The 15,752-nt window shown below is 40.3% G+C and overlaps 1 protein-coding gene across 2 annotated transcripts in view; it reads right to left on the bottom strand.

Moving 5' to 3' along the window:
• FBXL7 (F-box and leucine rich repeat protein 7) overlaps positions 1–15,752 on the bottom strand; it is a 425,266-nt gene that overhangs the window by 84,874 nt on the left and 324,640 nt on the right. The window contains exon 1 of one of the 2 annotated variants that reach the window (XM_067030813.1): positions 29–285. The exons of the other annotated variant lie outside the window; for it this stretch is intronic. The gene's annotated coding sequence lies outside the window, so the exon portion shown is untranslated. Of the gene's footprint in view, positions 1–28; positions 286–15,752 lie in introns of those variants that run through there. 2 annotated transcript variants of the gene reach the window in all.

The raw sequence follows: 15,752 nt of genomic DNA, 5'->3' as shown, positions 1-15,752 counted from the left end.
GTGAAGATACAGTTGACAGCGGACTTACCCCAATTCTCCTGATAAGGTTCCTCTCAAAGCTTCCATCGTAGTGTACAATGAGGATGGACATGGTGCTTGATTGACAGAAGGCTCAAAGCTGACAGAGGCTAGGTCACATTGTCCTCTGCTCCAAAACGTGCAGGGTGTCTTGGACTAACTGCTGTATGACATGTCACATGATCTGGCCTCCCGTTCCTCTCAAACTCAGTTCTCACAATTCTTCCTCTTTTTCATTTAGCTCCAGCACACTGCTCCTCACTGTTCCTTGAACACACAAGGCTTATTCTCACTTACAAGCTTGGCACCGCCTGTTGCCTTTGTTGGAATGCTCTCATCATAAATATCTACATAGCTCATTCCTTGTCTTAGTTCATTTGGATTGCTATAAGAAAATACCACAGATAGGCTGGCTCATAAAGAAGAGAAATTTATTCCTCACAGTTCTAGAAGTTGGAAGTCCAAGATCAAGGTGCCAGCAGATTCCATGTCTGGTGAGGACCCACCTCCTGTTTCATAGATGGCCATCGTCTCACTGTAATTCATAGGGAGGAAGAAGCTAGGGAGCTCTCTGGAGTCTGTTTTATAAGGGCACTAATCTTATTCACGAGGGCTCCACCTTTATTACCTAATCACCTCCCAAAGGCCTCCTTCCTAATACCATAATATTGAGGGTGAGGATTTCAACATATGAATTTGGGGGGAATATAAACATTCAATCTACAGCACTCCCCACCTCATGCAGGTCTTTGCTCAAATGTCACCTTCTCGATGAGGCTGACCTAGAACATCTTATTTAAAATTGCAACCCACTTGCCTCCCACCTTGATCTTCCCAATCTCTTCATATGATCTTTTTTTTTCTTTTTTTCTCCTTTTTCTCTATAGCACTTATCACCTTCCAAAGTACTATATAATATTTCCCATTTATCATGTCCATTGAGTACTGTCTGCCTTCCTTTATTTAAATGCATGTTCCAGAAGAACAGGGATCATTAGTTTGTTCACTGGTGCATCTCAAAGCTCTGAACACATAGTAAGTGTGCAATAAATATTTGATGAATGAATAAATGAATGAATGAAGTTGGCAGAATATTGTGCAATGATAAGATATAAGGACTATGAGGGCCAAGATCATCTGGATTTTTGTCACCATGATATCCTTAGCACCTAGGACAGTCCCCAGTAGACAGTATTTATTGAATGAGTGAATGAATGTTATTGGGATGGGGAGAAGAGTTTGTAAAAGCCAAATAAGCATAAGTGAAAATGAATACCTTTGGACCAGGATTGGGGTATTTTTGTGTGCCAAATCCTGTCCAGAGTTCTTCAGTTGCATGCAGTTCATAAAATTACCCAGGGTGTTGCAAAAAAAAAAGATTATTCTTTTCAGTTACCTGAGAATTCAAAAGGGCTACAACTACTTAAAAGAAAGTCCTGATAAAGATGACAGCATCTGATAGGCAAAGCGAAAGTACATGAAAATGGTTTGTCCTGTACAGAATGTACAGAATTCTACTGCAGTATGAAACTCTCTTTTCAGTGCTGTTTTCTTGTGCTGTAATCAGAGATCATGGGCTTTGGAGTCAGACCGACTTAACATCAAATGTCCTCCCCATCCTGTCCTAGACTGTGTGGCTCTCAAAAACTTACTCACTTTTTCCTGGGCCTCCATATCTTGTATTTTAAAGGGTTTTCTAGCAAAATTCTATGGTGATTACCTCTGGGCAGCAGAATTATGGGTGGTTTTACTTTGGTCTTTGTACTTTTCTCACTTCCTCAATTTTCTCCAGTAAACACGCTTTTAATAAATGTTTTTATTTTAAAAGCCAAAAATAAATAAATAAAATAATACCCACCCTTTAGGACTCTTGCGAAGCTAAAAAGGATGTGTCAAGTAAAATGCCTAGACATCCCCCTCAAAATCACGGTGCCCTCTATGTCTTTTCTATGCATGACTCTAATATTTCTATTGCATAATTATGTATAATAATACATTATTACAGATTATAATTCTAAATAAGATTTTGCTTTCTCATCCAAGGTCTAGCCACTAGATCCCTTTATTCTTTTATCTTCTTCTTGTATTTTACGCCATAACTGTACCGTAGGAAATGTCACAAGAAAATGGAATTAATATACAGGCCATTTCATTTCTTTCCTCAGTGCAAATCTAGCCATGAGTGTTTATTAATGCTGGGTTCCTTAAAAATTATAGCATTACATCAGAATATTTACTAAAAGGGCAGAGCAATGATTCATATGTTACCCACTATTTACATTTGAAAGAAGCTAATGATGTATATCCCTGATAAGTCATGACTTGATTACCAAGCAAAAGTGACCATTAAAAGATGAAACTGTAGTTTACAATGACTAGCCCAGCTCCCTTACTTGGAAATATTTCTTTTTGAAGTATGATTAACATTTAGCTTTTGAAATTAAAGAATAAGCAAATCAGTAGCCAATGAATTTGCTAATTTTTCTATTGCCTACTTAAGTCTTCACAGATACCACTTGCATAATGTAAATCTTATTGAGAAAAGAGCACTTCTGTAATCTGCATACTTCCAGAAGGCCAAGTTTTCAGCTCCAAGGCTATAAAAGCACACGCTGTAGAAGAAGAAACGGGATGTAGAAGAAGAAACGGGAACCTTGAAGGATTAAGAACTTTGATAGGTTTGCACAGCTTCTAAGTGGCAGAGCTACGATTTGAACTTCTTGAAAGAGAAGCCAGTTAAAGCCATAAAATTTATAATCAGAGAGCCGTACATTTAAGGTTGTCTGGGGGTGCTTTCAGCCATCAGATTCAGAGCAGCAATACTTTTATCTGTTTTATGTATGTGTCTTTTACAGAAGACAAAGATCCTTTTAAAACATCTATATACTACCTGTGTCAAAGTATAATTTTCAAAACCTTAAAAACAAGACTTTCATATAAATGTAAAATTAATAAATGTAAACTTTTAAAAAAACTCTTTAATGAGGGAACCAGCAACAGGGATTCAAAAGAGAATAAGAATATATAGTCAGAGGAAAAATAATTTTGTAATAAGATTTCTGGATCTGATGCACAACTGATTCCCTAGAGGGAAGATATCTTTTCTGCAGACAGGAATCATTTGAACACGACTGGCTAAAAATCTACATGTTAACATATAAAGTCATAGAATTTAGTCTTTTAGTAAATAGTACTCAGTGAGTCAAACAAAATTACCTAAACTTGTTCCCTAAACAAGAATATGATCCTTGGGTGAACACGTTACGCAAAGTTTCTGTGTGGCATCAAAATGACATGCTCCCCTAGCTTTGCCGTATTTCCAAGTTTTAGTTAACTTTTCTTAACTCCCAGTAAGTGTCTTCCTGGAAATTGAAAACAGATTAGTAAGTACAATGAAGATAATAATGCTTTATTTACAGGTAGCTCTATAGTTTACCCTTTGATAATTATAAAATTACCTAGTCAGTGAAAATGGCATCAGGATATTTCTGATGCAAGAGAGCATGGCTATTATTTCCTAAGAGTAGAAACCAGGTCTTCCCTATAAATGTATGTTACCAAAATATATATTTTGAATGGAAATGATTACTTGTGTCAAAGCAGTTAATAACATCATGAAAATCTTAGACTGTTCGTTCATGCCTTTCCTCTCAGACAGCACTAAGAAGCAGATGCAAGGGAGGAAAAGTGATGGATTGAAGGTTACATTCCTGACCTAGAATGGGAAGAAAAACAAATCTCCTTTCAGTACAAGCTCTTTTAATTTGAGTATGGGTCTCTGTGCATCACGGGGACAGATGACAAAACCGGCCCAACAGAGCTGACAACAAAGCCAAGGGTGGGATTGGAAAGACTTGCCTTGTGTGGCTATTGCTTTAGACAGGGAGTCTGAACTCCATGTTTGCCCAAATTAAATTCAGAGGGGAGATGCCGGAGCTGGTCGATTACAGCAAAGCAGACTGGATAACCTGCACAGGGACTCTCTGAATTTTTGACTTGATCATCCCAATTTACCAGATACAGGCCACTGAGGTTTTTTATTGCCTTGGTTCTTCTCTGCATTTGGACCAAGAGAATTCCTACTAACTCAGTGTTGTATGTCTCACAAGTGTTTGTATTCTCCTGCCTTGTTCTACTTGCAAAAACTTCCTTAATTGAACGAGCTGTTCTGAAGATGGTTAATCTGAAGTGTCCTCTATGAAAAAGGATCATTTGACCCAACGTGGAATCAAATCATGATGTGTTTTCATCATATTTCTGAGAAGTATTCAAAATTCTGTTACTTTTGAATATATAAATTCACATTGAGGAAGAACACACTGGTATTTATTAAGGAACAAATGATTTTTCTTGCTTGATTTATCCCCTAGGAAGTGCAACTTCTAGGATCTGCAAAAACAATCTTTAAACAGATGTAATGAAATGATATTTTATGATATTATAGGACTGCTATTCTCCAAGGTTGCTAGCTCCCATGATCCTTTTCTCCATGGAGGCAGCAGAGATAACTTCCTCTAGGAACTGCCCTGAAGGAAAGAGGGAGAGCTCAAAACAGTCTTTTGAAATTCACAGCAGAGGCAACAGTATTCTTGAAAGTCAAAATAATTTAAAGTCACAAGAAAGGCCTGGGTCTTTCCAGTGAGAAAAAGATGTGTGGTTTCCATTAACCAAAGGCTGTAGTACTTAGAGCATAGAGTTCACACCATAAATCTTGAAGCAGGGAGGCCTGTGTTAAGACCGATAGCGGCTTACTTCTTCTGAAGGTCAGGGATTGGGGTGAAAAGAACAGCAGAGGTCCTGCAGGGTGGGGGCCAGAAGAGCAAGGACCACGGGCCACCTCTTTATAGCGAGTGAGTCACAACTTGGGGTTTCCACGTGTACAGACAAATGTCCGTTATCTTCTTTCCTAATGAAAGATGTTATGTAGGTCTCTGCATGCCCGTTCCCAGCCCCACATATCCTACCACATCCCCCCTTTCCCCGTCCTCTCAGAATTTATACCACTTTCCATAAAGGGCAATATTCTCACTGCCCTCCATGAGAGCAGCCTGCTGTGGTGATGGGAACGGTGTTTCCTAGAATGAGTTTCAGAGAACACAACTTGAAAAACAGACCTCTGGACTCAGCCTGCAGATCAGCCTATTAGAGCTTTGATAAGAGTTCTGTGTGGGACAGGAGAACCTCTTGGTGTTTCCCTAGAGTGTCTGCCCATACAAAATCCATTAAGACACAGATATCCCTTTCCCTGGGATGCTGACGTCCAGTGAGGCTGTTGCTCCTTGAATCACATTGTGGGGAACACCGGCTCAGCTCTCTGGTTGTAGGGTCAGTGTGTCCTAGGGTTGTCTCCTGTTCTGGGTTTTCCCCACAATAGGAATAATACCATTTAGTATCATTGACAGTATCAGATGAGTCTGTGTCGTACAAAACGTGCAGAATCTGGACTATGGTAAGGTGCCCTGTGCCTTGCCTTTCCTCCTTTTCCTCATATCCCCCCCTCCTGAGAATGTTCTGACTCACATCCCCCCCACCCCCCATCTACATCCTCCTCAGCATTCAGCTTGAAAAGCCACTATCGCCAGGAAGGAATTTGACGCATCTAGAAAGAACCTTGACTAGAGTAGGCACCCATTTGATATCTGATGGGTTCAACAGGTTGCTGGGAGAGAGAAGTGGAGAGCGAAGGGGAACCTTAAACAGTTCAACAGTGTGTCAGTCAAGATGAGCTAGGCTGTACTGCAGTAGCAAGTAGCCCCAGCATCGAAGTGGTTCATACAGTAAAGACGTATTCCTTATTCATCTACGTGAGGGTGAACATCTACATGGGCATGGTTTTATGCCCATCGTTCTCCGAGATTCAGGATGCTACCTGGAATACGGCTTGTTGATGCGGCAGAGAAAGAGAGAACTCTGGCGGGTATCTCCAACACAACATCCCACAAATTTCATAGCACCCAGTTAGCCAGCCAGGCCAGGGCTGGGCCTGAACCCAAGGCACCATGTCAGGCTCAGCAGTTCATGATGGATTTCGGTGATGACCGTGATTACAGTATTTTTATTAGCGGTATGCAGGCTAAGGTTGCCATTGTGTTTCACCTTCTGTCCTCGGCTTCTGAGAAAGAGTCAGAGGCCAAGATGGAGAACTTCCTGTCTGAGTCTCTCCAGGCATAAACGTTGCAGGAAAGTTGGCCCTAAAAGCACAAGGGAAGAGGGGAGAGGAGAGAGGAGACCCAGTCCCAGAAGGGGCCATGCTGGGCTCCAGGGGAGGCGTTTTCTCACCATCCTACTCTCCCTTGGGGCAGAGTTGACAGCGACCCTTTGGCTCCAAGGCCAACATGTAACAAATAGGCATAACTTAAAAAAAATGCTCAACCTCACTTATAATCCTGGATATGTAATTAAAACAATAAGCTCTATCTTGGGAACAGGGCTGGATCCCGGTTTCGTGGGGCCTGACGTTTGTGCAGTTTGGAGGGAGTCCTCTTTAAACCTGAAGAGGAAAGAGACTGGACTCCTGCCTGATTGCGGCAAAATATCTTCCTTCTGCGAAATTTTCTGAAGTCTAAGTGAATCCATTTCTAGATCTTTCCCAGGACCTTGGAAAGACCCAGGCAAGTGTGGATGCTGAAGTGTAAGCCTCACTGGCTTCAGGATTAATCCAGCTTTGCAGGGGAGCGTTTTAAGCAGGGAGAGATGTGGCCAAGAGACAAGTGACATGAGTGTACCTTTGCTCACTGTCAACCCCACATGTCATTCTCTGGGCACATTTCAAGATGCCAATGATTTGAATTTCAGTTTTAATTTAAATTACCGAAATAATCACATTACTAGAAGACAGAAAACCTGCAGAGAACCCCTTTGCAGGATCCTCATACAGGAAATACCCAAGTGCCACATATTATTATTGTGCTAATAAAACAATATTTCAAAAGCAAATCTTGATGCTCAAGTTTTCAATGTTATGGTCCGACAGTGGAATAACATTTCATGTTCATACTTTCAAGAGTAATTCTAGGAAAATACAGATTGAGTGTGGACTGGCAAACTTATATGCCGACTGGTGAATTTTAAAGCAAAGAGAGTCAATGTTATTAAGATGAAAATAATTGTATATGATTCAGAATCCTAAATCATTACCACATGTTACTTGGGTGACTCCAAACATTAGGAAAAAATACAAAAGTGAAAAACACACCCATGTTTCATTTTAACCATTCATTACTTGAGATGATTTTGAAACATGAATTTTAAATATATTTGAATGGCAGCTGCTAGCTTTCCAAAAGTATAAGAAAACTTTAAAAAAAAGTCTATAAATTTAGTATGTTTGTAATTACAACTTTCCAGAGATAAATGGCTTAGAAAACAGAAAAACAAAAAAATTATAACCAATGAGCTGCATTAAAAATCAAAGATGGGACTTCCCTGGCCATCCAGTGGTTAAGACTTCACCTTCCAATGCAGGGGGTGCAGGTTCCATCCTTGGTCAGGGAGCTAAGATCCCACATGCCTCATGGCCAAATAACCAAAGCATTAAAAAAAAAAAGAAGAAGCAATATTGTAACAAATTCAATAAAGACTTTAAATATGGTCCACGTTAAAAAAAAAAAAAAACCAAAGATAATTACTATAGATAACAAGGGTAGAAAGAAAGGCTTAAGATGGCTCTGAAGTTTCAAGAGTTAATTTTGGGTCATTATTAAATAATGATATGAAAATTCACTGTTATTTAATTAGCTGTTGAACACAACTCTATGAAGAAAGCTACATTAAAAACCTAATAATCCAAGGCAGTGGTCCAGGCTTCTGAAGGTCATGAATCACCATTCAAATTAAAAGTATATTACTGGGCCTTCCCTGGTGGTGCAGTGGTTGAGAGTCTGCCTGCCAATGTAGGAGACACGGGTTCAAGCCCTGGTCCAGGAAGACCAAATGCCGCAGAGCACCTAAGCCCGCAAGCCACAACTACTGAGCCCGCGTGCCACAACTACAGAGCCTGCATGCCACAACTACTGAAGCCCAGGCACCCAGAGCCCATGCTCCACAACAAAAGAAGCCACAATAAGAAGCCTGCACACTGCAATGAAGAGCAGCCCCTGCTCATCGCAACTAGGAAAGCCCACATGCAGCCAAACATAAAAAAATAAATAAATTTTTAAAAAGGGTATATTACTACTATTGATTTTTTCTCACACTTCATTTTTGCTATTTCATTAAAAATTCTAGGAGGAGACCTTCAAGATGGCGGAGGAGTAAGAGGTGGAGATCACCTTCCTTCCCACAAATACATCAGAAATACATCTACATGTGGAACAGCTTCTACAGGACACCTACTGAACGCTGGCAGAAGGCGTCAGACCTCCCAAAAGGCAAGAAACTTCCCACATACCTGGGTAGGGTGAAAGGAATAAGGAAAAACAGAGACAAAAGAATAGGGATGGGACCTGCACCTCTGGGAGGGAGCTGTGAAGGAGGAAAATTTTCCACACACTAGGAAGCCCCTTCACTGGCAGAGATGGGAGGTGGGCTGGGGGGAAGCTTTGGAGCCACAGAGGAGAGCACAGCAACAGGGGTGCAGAGGGCAAAGCGGAGAGATCCCCGCACAGAGGATCGGTGACGACCAGAACTCACCAGCCAGAGAGGCTTATCTGCTCACCCACCAGGGCAGCTGGGGGCTGGGAGCTGAGGTTCAGGCTTCGGAGTTCAGATCCCAGGGAGAGGATTGGGGTTGGCTGCATGAACAAAGCCTGAAGGGGGCTAGTGCACCACAGCTAGCCGGGAGGGAATCTGGGAAAATGTCTGGACCTGCCTAAGAGGCAAGAGACCACTGTTTTGGGGTGCACGAGGAGAGGGGATTCAGAGCACTGCCTAAGTGAGCTCCAGAGATGGACGCGAGCCATGGCTATCAGCATGGACCCCAGAGACGGGCACGAGACGCTAAGGCTGCTGCTGCAACAAGCAAGAAGCCTGTGTGCAAGCACAGGTCATTATCCACACCTCTCCTCCCGGAAACCTGTGCAGCCCGCCACTGCCAGGGTCCCGTGATGCAGGGACAACTTCCCCGGGGGTGGAACGCATGGCGCGCCTCAGGCTGTTGCAACTTCACGCTGGCCTCTGCCGCCACAGGCTTGCCCCACATTCCATACCCCTCCCTCCTCCCAGTGTGAATGAGCCAGAGCCTCCAAATCAGCTGCTCCTTTAACCCCGTCCTCCCTGAGTGAAGAACAGAGGGCCGCAGTTGACCTAGATGCAGAGACAGGGCCAAATCCAAAGCTGAACTCCAGGAGCTGTCGAACAAAGAAGAGAAAGGGAAATCTCTCCTAGCAGTGTCAGGAGCAGCAGATTAAATCTCCACAACCAACTTGATGTACCCTGCATGTTTGGAATACTTGAATAGACAACAAATTCATCCCAAAATTGAGGTGGTGGAATTTGGGAGCAACTGTAGACTTGGGCTTTGCTTTCTGCATCTAATTTGTTTCTAGATTTCTGTTTAACTTAGTATAGTATTTAGAGTTTATTATCATTAGATTAGTTTATTGATTTTGTTACTCTCTTCCTCATTTAAAAAAAATATAGATATATATACTTTTATCCTTTTTCTCTTTCTGTGAGTGTGTAGGTTTATGCTTCTTTGTGTGCTTTTGTCTGTATAGCTTTGCTTTTACCATTTGTCCTAGGGTTCTGTCGGTCCGTTTCTTTTCTTTCCTTTTTCTTTTTTTTTTAGTATAGTTTTTAGCGCTTGTTTTCATTGGTGGATTTGTTTTATAGTTTGGTTGCTCTCTTCTTTCCTTCTTTCTTTCCTTTTTAAATTACTTTAAAATTTTCTTTCTATTTTTAATATTTATTTTTTATTTTAATAACTTCATTTTATTTTATTTATTTATTTTCTCCCTTTTCTTCTGAGCCGTGTGGGTGATAGGGTCTTGGGGCTCCGGCCAGGTGTCAGGCCTATGCCTCTGAGGTGGGAGAGCCGAGTTTAGGACATTGGTCCACTAGAGACCTCCTGACTCCATGTAATATCAAACGGCAAAAGCTCTCCCAGAGAACTCCATCTCAACTCTAAGACCCAGCTCCACTCAACGACCAGGAAGCTAAAATGCTGGACACCCTATGCCAAACAACTAGCAAGACAGGAACACAACCCTACCCATTAGCAGAGAGGCGGCCTCAAATCATAAGGTCACATTCACCCCAAAACACACCACCGGATGCGCTCCTGCCCACCAGAAAGACAAGATCCAGCCTCATCCACCAGAACACAGGCACTACTCCCCTCCAAGAGGAAGCCTACACAACCCACTGAACCAACCTTAGCCACTGGGGGTAGACACCAAAAACAACGGGAACAATGAACCTGCAGGCTGCAAAAAGGAGACGTGAAACTCAGTAAGTGAAGCAAAATGAGAAGACAGAGAAACACACAACAGATGAAGGAGCAAGGTAAAAACCCACTAGACCAAACAAATGAAGAGGAAATAGGTAGTCTACCTGAAAAAGAATTCAGAATAAGGATAGTAAAGATGGTCCAAAATCTTGGAAATAGAAGGGAGAAAATACATAAAACTTTAACAAGGACCTAGAAGAACTAAAGAGCAAACAAACAATGATGAACAACACAATAAATGAAATTCAAAATTCTCTAGAAGGAATCAATAGCAGAATAACTGAGGCAGAAAAATGGATAAGTGACCTGGAAGATAAAATAACGACTGCAGAGCAGAATAAAGAAAAAAGAATGAAAAGAATGGAGGACAGTCTTAGAGCCCTCTGGGACATTAAACACACCAACATTCAAATTATAGGGGTCCCTGCAGAAAAAGAGAAAAATAAAGGAACTGAGAAAATATTTGAACAGATTATAGTTGAAAACTTCCCTAATATGGGAAAGGAAATAGTCAATCAAGTCCAGGAAGTGCAGAGAGACCCATACAGGATAAATCCAAGGAGAAACACGCCAAGACACATATTAATCAAACTATCAAAAATTAAATACAAAGAAAACATTAAAAGCAGCAAGAGAAAAACAACAAATAACATACAAGGGAATCCTCATAAGGTTAACAGCTGATCTTTCAGCAGAAACTCTGCAAGCCAGAAGGGAGTTGCAGGACATGTTTAAAGTGATGAAAGGGAAGAAGCTACAATGAAGATTACTCTACCCAGCAAGGATCTCATTCAGATTCGATGGAGAAATCAAAACCTTTACAGACAAGCAAAAGCTAAGAGAACCCACCACCACCAAACCAGCTTTACAACAAACGCTAAAGGAACTTCTCTAGGCAGGAAACACAAGAGAAGGAAAAGACCTATAATAACAATTATAACAATTATAATAACAAGACCTATAAAAACAATTAAGAAAATGGTAAAAGGAACATACATATAGATAATTACCTTAAATGTAAATGGATTAAATGCTCCCACCAAAAGACATAGACTGGCTGAATGGATACAGAAACAAGACCCGTATATATGCTGTCTACCAGAAACCCACTTCAGACCTAGGGACACATACAGACTGAAAGTGAGGGGATAGAAATAGATATTCCATGCAAATGGAAATCAAATGAAAGCTGAAGTAGCAATTCTCATATCTGACAAAACAGACTTTAAAATCAAGACTATTACAAGAAACATGGAAGAACACTACATAATGATCAAGGGCTCAATCCAAGAAGAAGATATAACAATTGTAAATATTTATGCACCCAACATAGGAGCGCCTCAATACATAAGGCAAATGCTAACAGCTGTAAAACAGGAAATCAACAGTAACACTATCATAGTTGGGGACTTTAACACCCCACTTTTATCAATGGACAGATCATCCAAAATGAACATAAATAAGGAAACACAAGCTTTAAATGATACATTAAACAACATGGGCTTAATTGATATTTATAGGACATTCCACCCAGAAACAACCGAATACACTTTCTTCTCAAGTGCTCCTGGAACATTCTCCAGAATAGATCATATCTTGGGTCACAAATCAAGCCTTGGTAAATTTAAGAAAACTGAAATCGTATCAAGTATCTTTTCTGACCACAATGCTGTGAGACTAGGTATCAATTACAGGAAAAAATCTGTAAAAACTATAAACACATGGAGGTTAAACAATACACTACTAAATAAACAAGAGATCACTGAAGAAGTCAAAGAGGAAATAAAAAATTACCTAGAAACAAATGACAATGAAAATACGATGACCCCCAAACCTATGGGATGCAGCAAAAGCAGTTCTAAGAGGGAAGTTTATAGCAATACAATCCTACCTTAAGAAACAAGAAACATCTCAAATAAACAACCTAACCTTACACCTAAAGCAATTAGAGAAAGAAAAACAAAAAATTCCCAAAGTTCGCAGAAGGAACGAAATCATAAACATCAGATCAGAAGTAAATGAAAAAGAAATGAAGGAAACAATAGCAAAGATCAATAAAACTAAAAGCTGGTTCTTTGAGAAGATAAACAAAATTGATAAACCATTAGCCAGACTCACCAAGAAAAAAAGGGAGAAGACTCAAATCAATAGAATTAGAAATGAAAAAGGAGAAGTAACAACTGACACTGCAGAAATATAAAAGATCATGAGAGATTACTACAAGCAAGTCTATGCCAATAAAATGGACAACCTGGAAGAAATGGACAAATTCTTAGAAATGCACAACCTGCCGAGACTGAACCAGGAAGAAATAGAAAATATAAACAGACCAATCAGAAGCACTGAAATTGAAACTGCAATTAAAAATTTTCCAAGAAACAGGGCTTCCCTGGTGGCGCAGTGGTTGAGGGTCCGCCTGCCGATGCAGGGGACGCGGGTTCGTGCCCTGGTCCGGGAGGATCCCACGTGCCGCGGAGTGGCTGGGCCCGTGGGCCGTGGCCGCTGGGCCTGCGCGTCCGGAGCCTACGCTCCGCAATGGGAGAGGCCACAGCAGTGAGAGGCCCGCGTACCACAAAAAAAAAAAAAAAAAAAAAAAATTTTCCAAGAAACAAAAGACCAGGACCAAATGGCTTCACAGGCAAATTCTATCAAACATATAGAGAAGAGCTAACACCTATCCTTCTCAAACTCTTCCAAAATATAGCAGAAGGAGGAACACTCCCAAACTCATTCTACGAGGCCACCATCAACCTGATACCAAAACCACACAAAGATGTCATAAAGAACGAAAACTACAGGCCTATATCATTGATGAACATAGATGCAAAAATCCTCCACAAAATACTAGCAAACAGAATCCAACAGCACATTAAAAGGATCATACACCATGATCAAGTGGGGTTTATTCCAAGAATGAAAGGATTCTTCAATATACTCAAATCAATCAATGTGATAAACCATATTAACAAATTGAAGGAGAAAAACCATATGATCATCTCAATAGATGCAGAAAAAGCTTTTGACAAAATTCAACACCCATTTATGATAAAAACCCTCCAGAAAGTAGGCATAGAGGGACATACCTCAACATAATAAAGGCCAAGTATAACAAACCCACAGCCAACATCGTTCGCAATAGTGAAAAACTGAAACCATTTCCACTAAGATCAGGAACAAGACAAGGTTGTCCACTCTCAGCACTATTATTCAACATAGTTTGTCAGTTTTAGTCACAGCAATCAGAGAAGAAAAATAAATAAAAGGAATCCAAATCGGAAAAGAAGAAGTAAAGCTGTTACTGTTTGCAGATGACATGATACTACACACAGAGAATCCTAAAGATGCTACCAAAAAACTACTAGAGCTAATCAATGAATCTGGTGAAGTAGTAGGATACAAAAGTAATGCACCGAAATCTCTTGCATTCCTATATACCAATGATGAAAAATCTGAAAGAGAAATTAAGGAAACACTCTCATTTAACACTGCAACAAAAAGAATAAAATACCTAGGAATAAACCTACCTAAGGAGAAAAAAGACCTTTATGTAGAAAACTATAAGACACTGATGAAAGAAATTAAAGATGATACAAACAGGTGGAGAGATATACCATATTCTTGGATTGGAAGAATCAACATTGTGAAAATGACTATACTCCCCAAAGCAATCTACAGATTCAATGCAATCCCTATCAAACTACCAATGGCATTTTTCACAGAACTAGAAGAAAAAATTTCAGAATTTGTATGGAAACACAAAATACCTCAAATAGCCAAAGCAATCTTATGAAAGAAAAGCGGAGCTGAAGGAATCAGGCTCCCTGACTTCAGTCTATGCTACAAAGCTACGGCAATCAAGACGGTGTGGTACTGGCACGAGAACAGACATATAGATCAATGGAACAGGATAGAAAGCCCAGAGATAAACCCACACACATATGTTCACCTTATTTTTTATAAAGGAGGGAAGAATATACAGTGGAGGAAAGACAGCCTCTTCAATATGTGGTGCTGGGAAAACTGGACAGCTACATGTAAAAGAATGAAATTAGAACACTTCCTAACGCCATACACAAAAGTAAACTCAAAAGGGATCAAAGACCTAAATGTAAGGCCAGACACTATCAAACTCTTACAGGAAAACATAGGCAGAACACTCTATGACATACATCACAGCAAGATCCTTTTGACCCACCTCCTAGAGAAATGGAAATAAAAACAAAAGCAAACAAATGGGACCTAATGAAACTTAAAAGCTTTTGCACAGCAAAGGAATCCATAAACAAGACGAAAAGACAACCCTCAGAATGGGAGAAAATAGTTGCAAATGAAGCAACTGACAATGGATTAATCTCCAAAATTTACAAGCAGCTCATGCAGCTCAATATCAAAATAACAAACAACCCAATCCAAAAATGGGCAGAAGACCTAAACAGACATTTCTCCAAAGAAGTTATACAGATTGCCAACAAACACATGAAAGAATGTTCAACATCACTAATCATTAGAGAAATGGAAATCAAAACTACAATGAGGTATCACCTCACACCAGTCAGAATGGCCATCATCAAAAAATGTACAAACAATAAATGCTGGAGAGGGTGTGGAGAAAAGGGAATCCTCTTGCACTGTTGGTGGGAATGTAAATTGATACAGCCACTATGGAGAACAGTATGGAGGTTCCTTAAAAACTACAAATAGAACTACCATACGACCCAGCAATCCCACTACTAGGCATATACCCTGAGAAAACCATAATTCAAAAAGAGTCATGTACCAAAATGTTCATTGCAGTTCTATTTACAATAGCCAGGACATGCAAGCAACCTAAGTGTCCATCGACAAATGAATGGATAAAGATGTGGCACATATATACAATGGAATATTACTCAGCCATAAAAAGAAACGAAGTTGAGTTATTTGTAGTGAGGTGGATGGACCTAGAGTCTGTCATACAGAGTGAAGTAAGTCAGAAGGAGAAAAACAAATACTGTACGCTAACACATATATATGGAATCTTAAAAAAAAAAGGTTCTGAACAAGATAGGTGCAGGACAGGAATAAAGATGCAGACGTAGAGAATGGACTTGAGGACATGGGGAGGGGGAAGGGTAAACTGGGACAAAGTGAGAGAGTGGCATGGACTTATATATACTACCAAATGTAAAATCGATAGCTAGTGGGAAGCAGCCACATAGCACAGGGAGATCAGCTCGGTGCTTTGTGACCACCTAGAGGGGTGGGATAGGGAGGTTGGGAGGGAGACGCAAGAGGGAGGTTATATGTGGTTATATGTATATGTAGAGATTCACTTTGTTATAAAGCAGAAGCTAACACACCATTGTAA

Source organism: Kogia breviceps, chromosome 4 (assembly GCF_026419965.1).
Source record: "Kogia breviceps isolate mKogBre1 chromosome 4, mKogBre1 haplotype 1, whole genome shotgun sequence".
Classification (NCBI taxonomy): Eukaryota; Metazoa; Chordata; class Mammalia; order Artiodactyla; family Physeteridae; genus Kogia; species Kogia breviceps.
The sequence above is the reverse complement of the archived record's forward strand: the minus strand, read 5'-3'. Positions and strand labels throughout refer to the sequence as shown.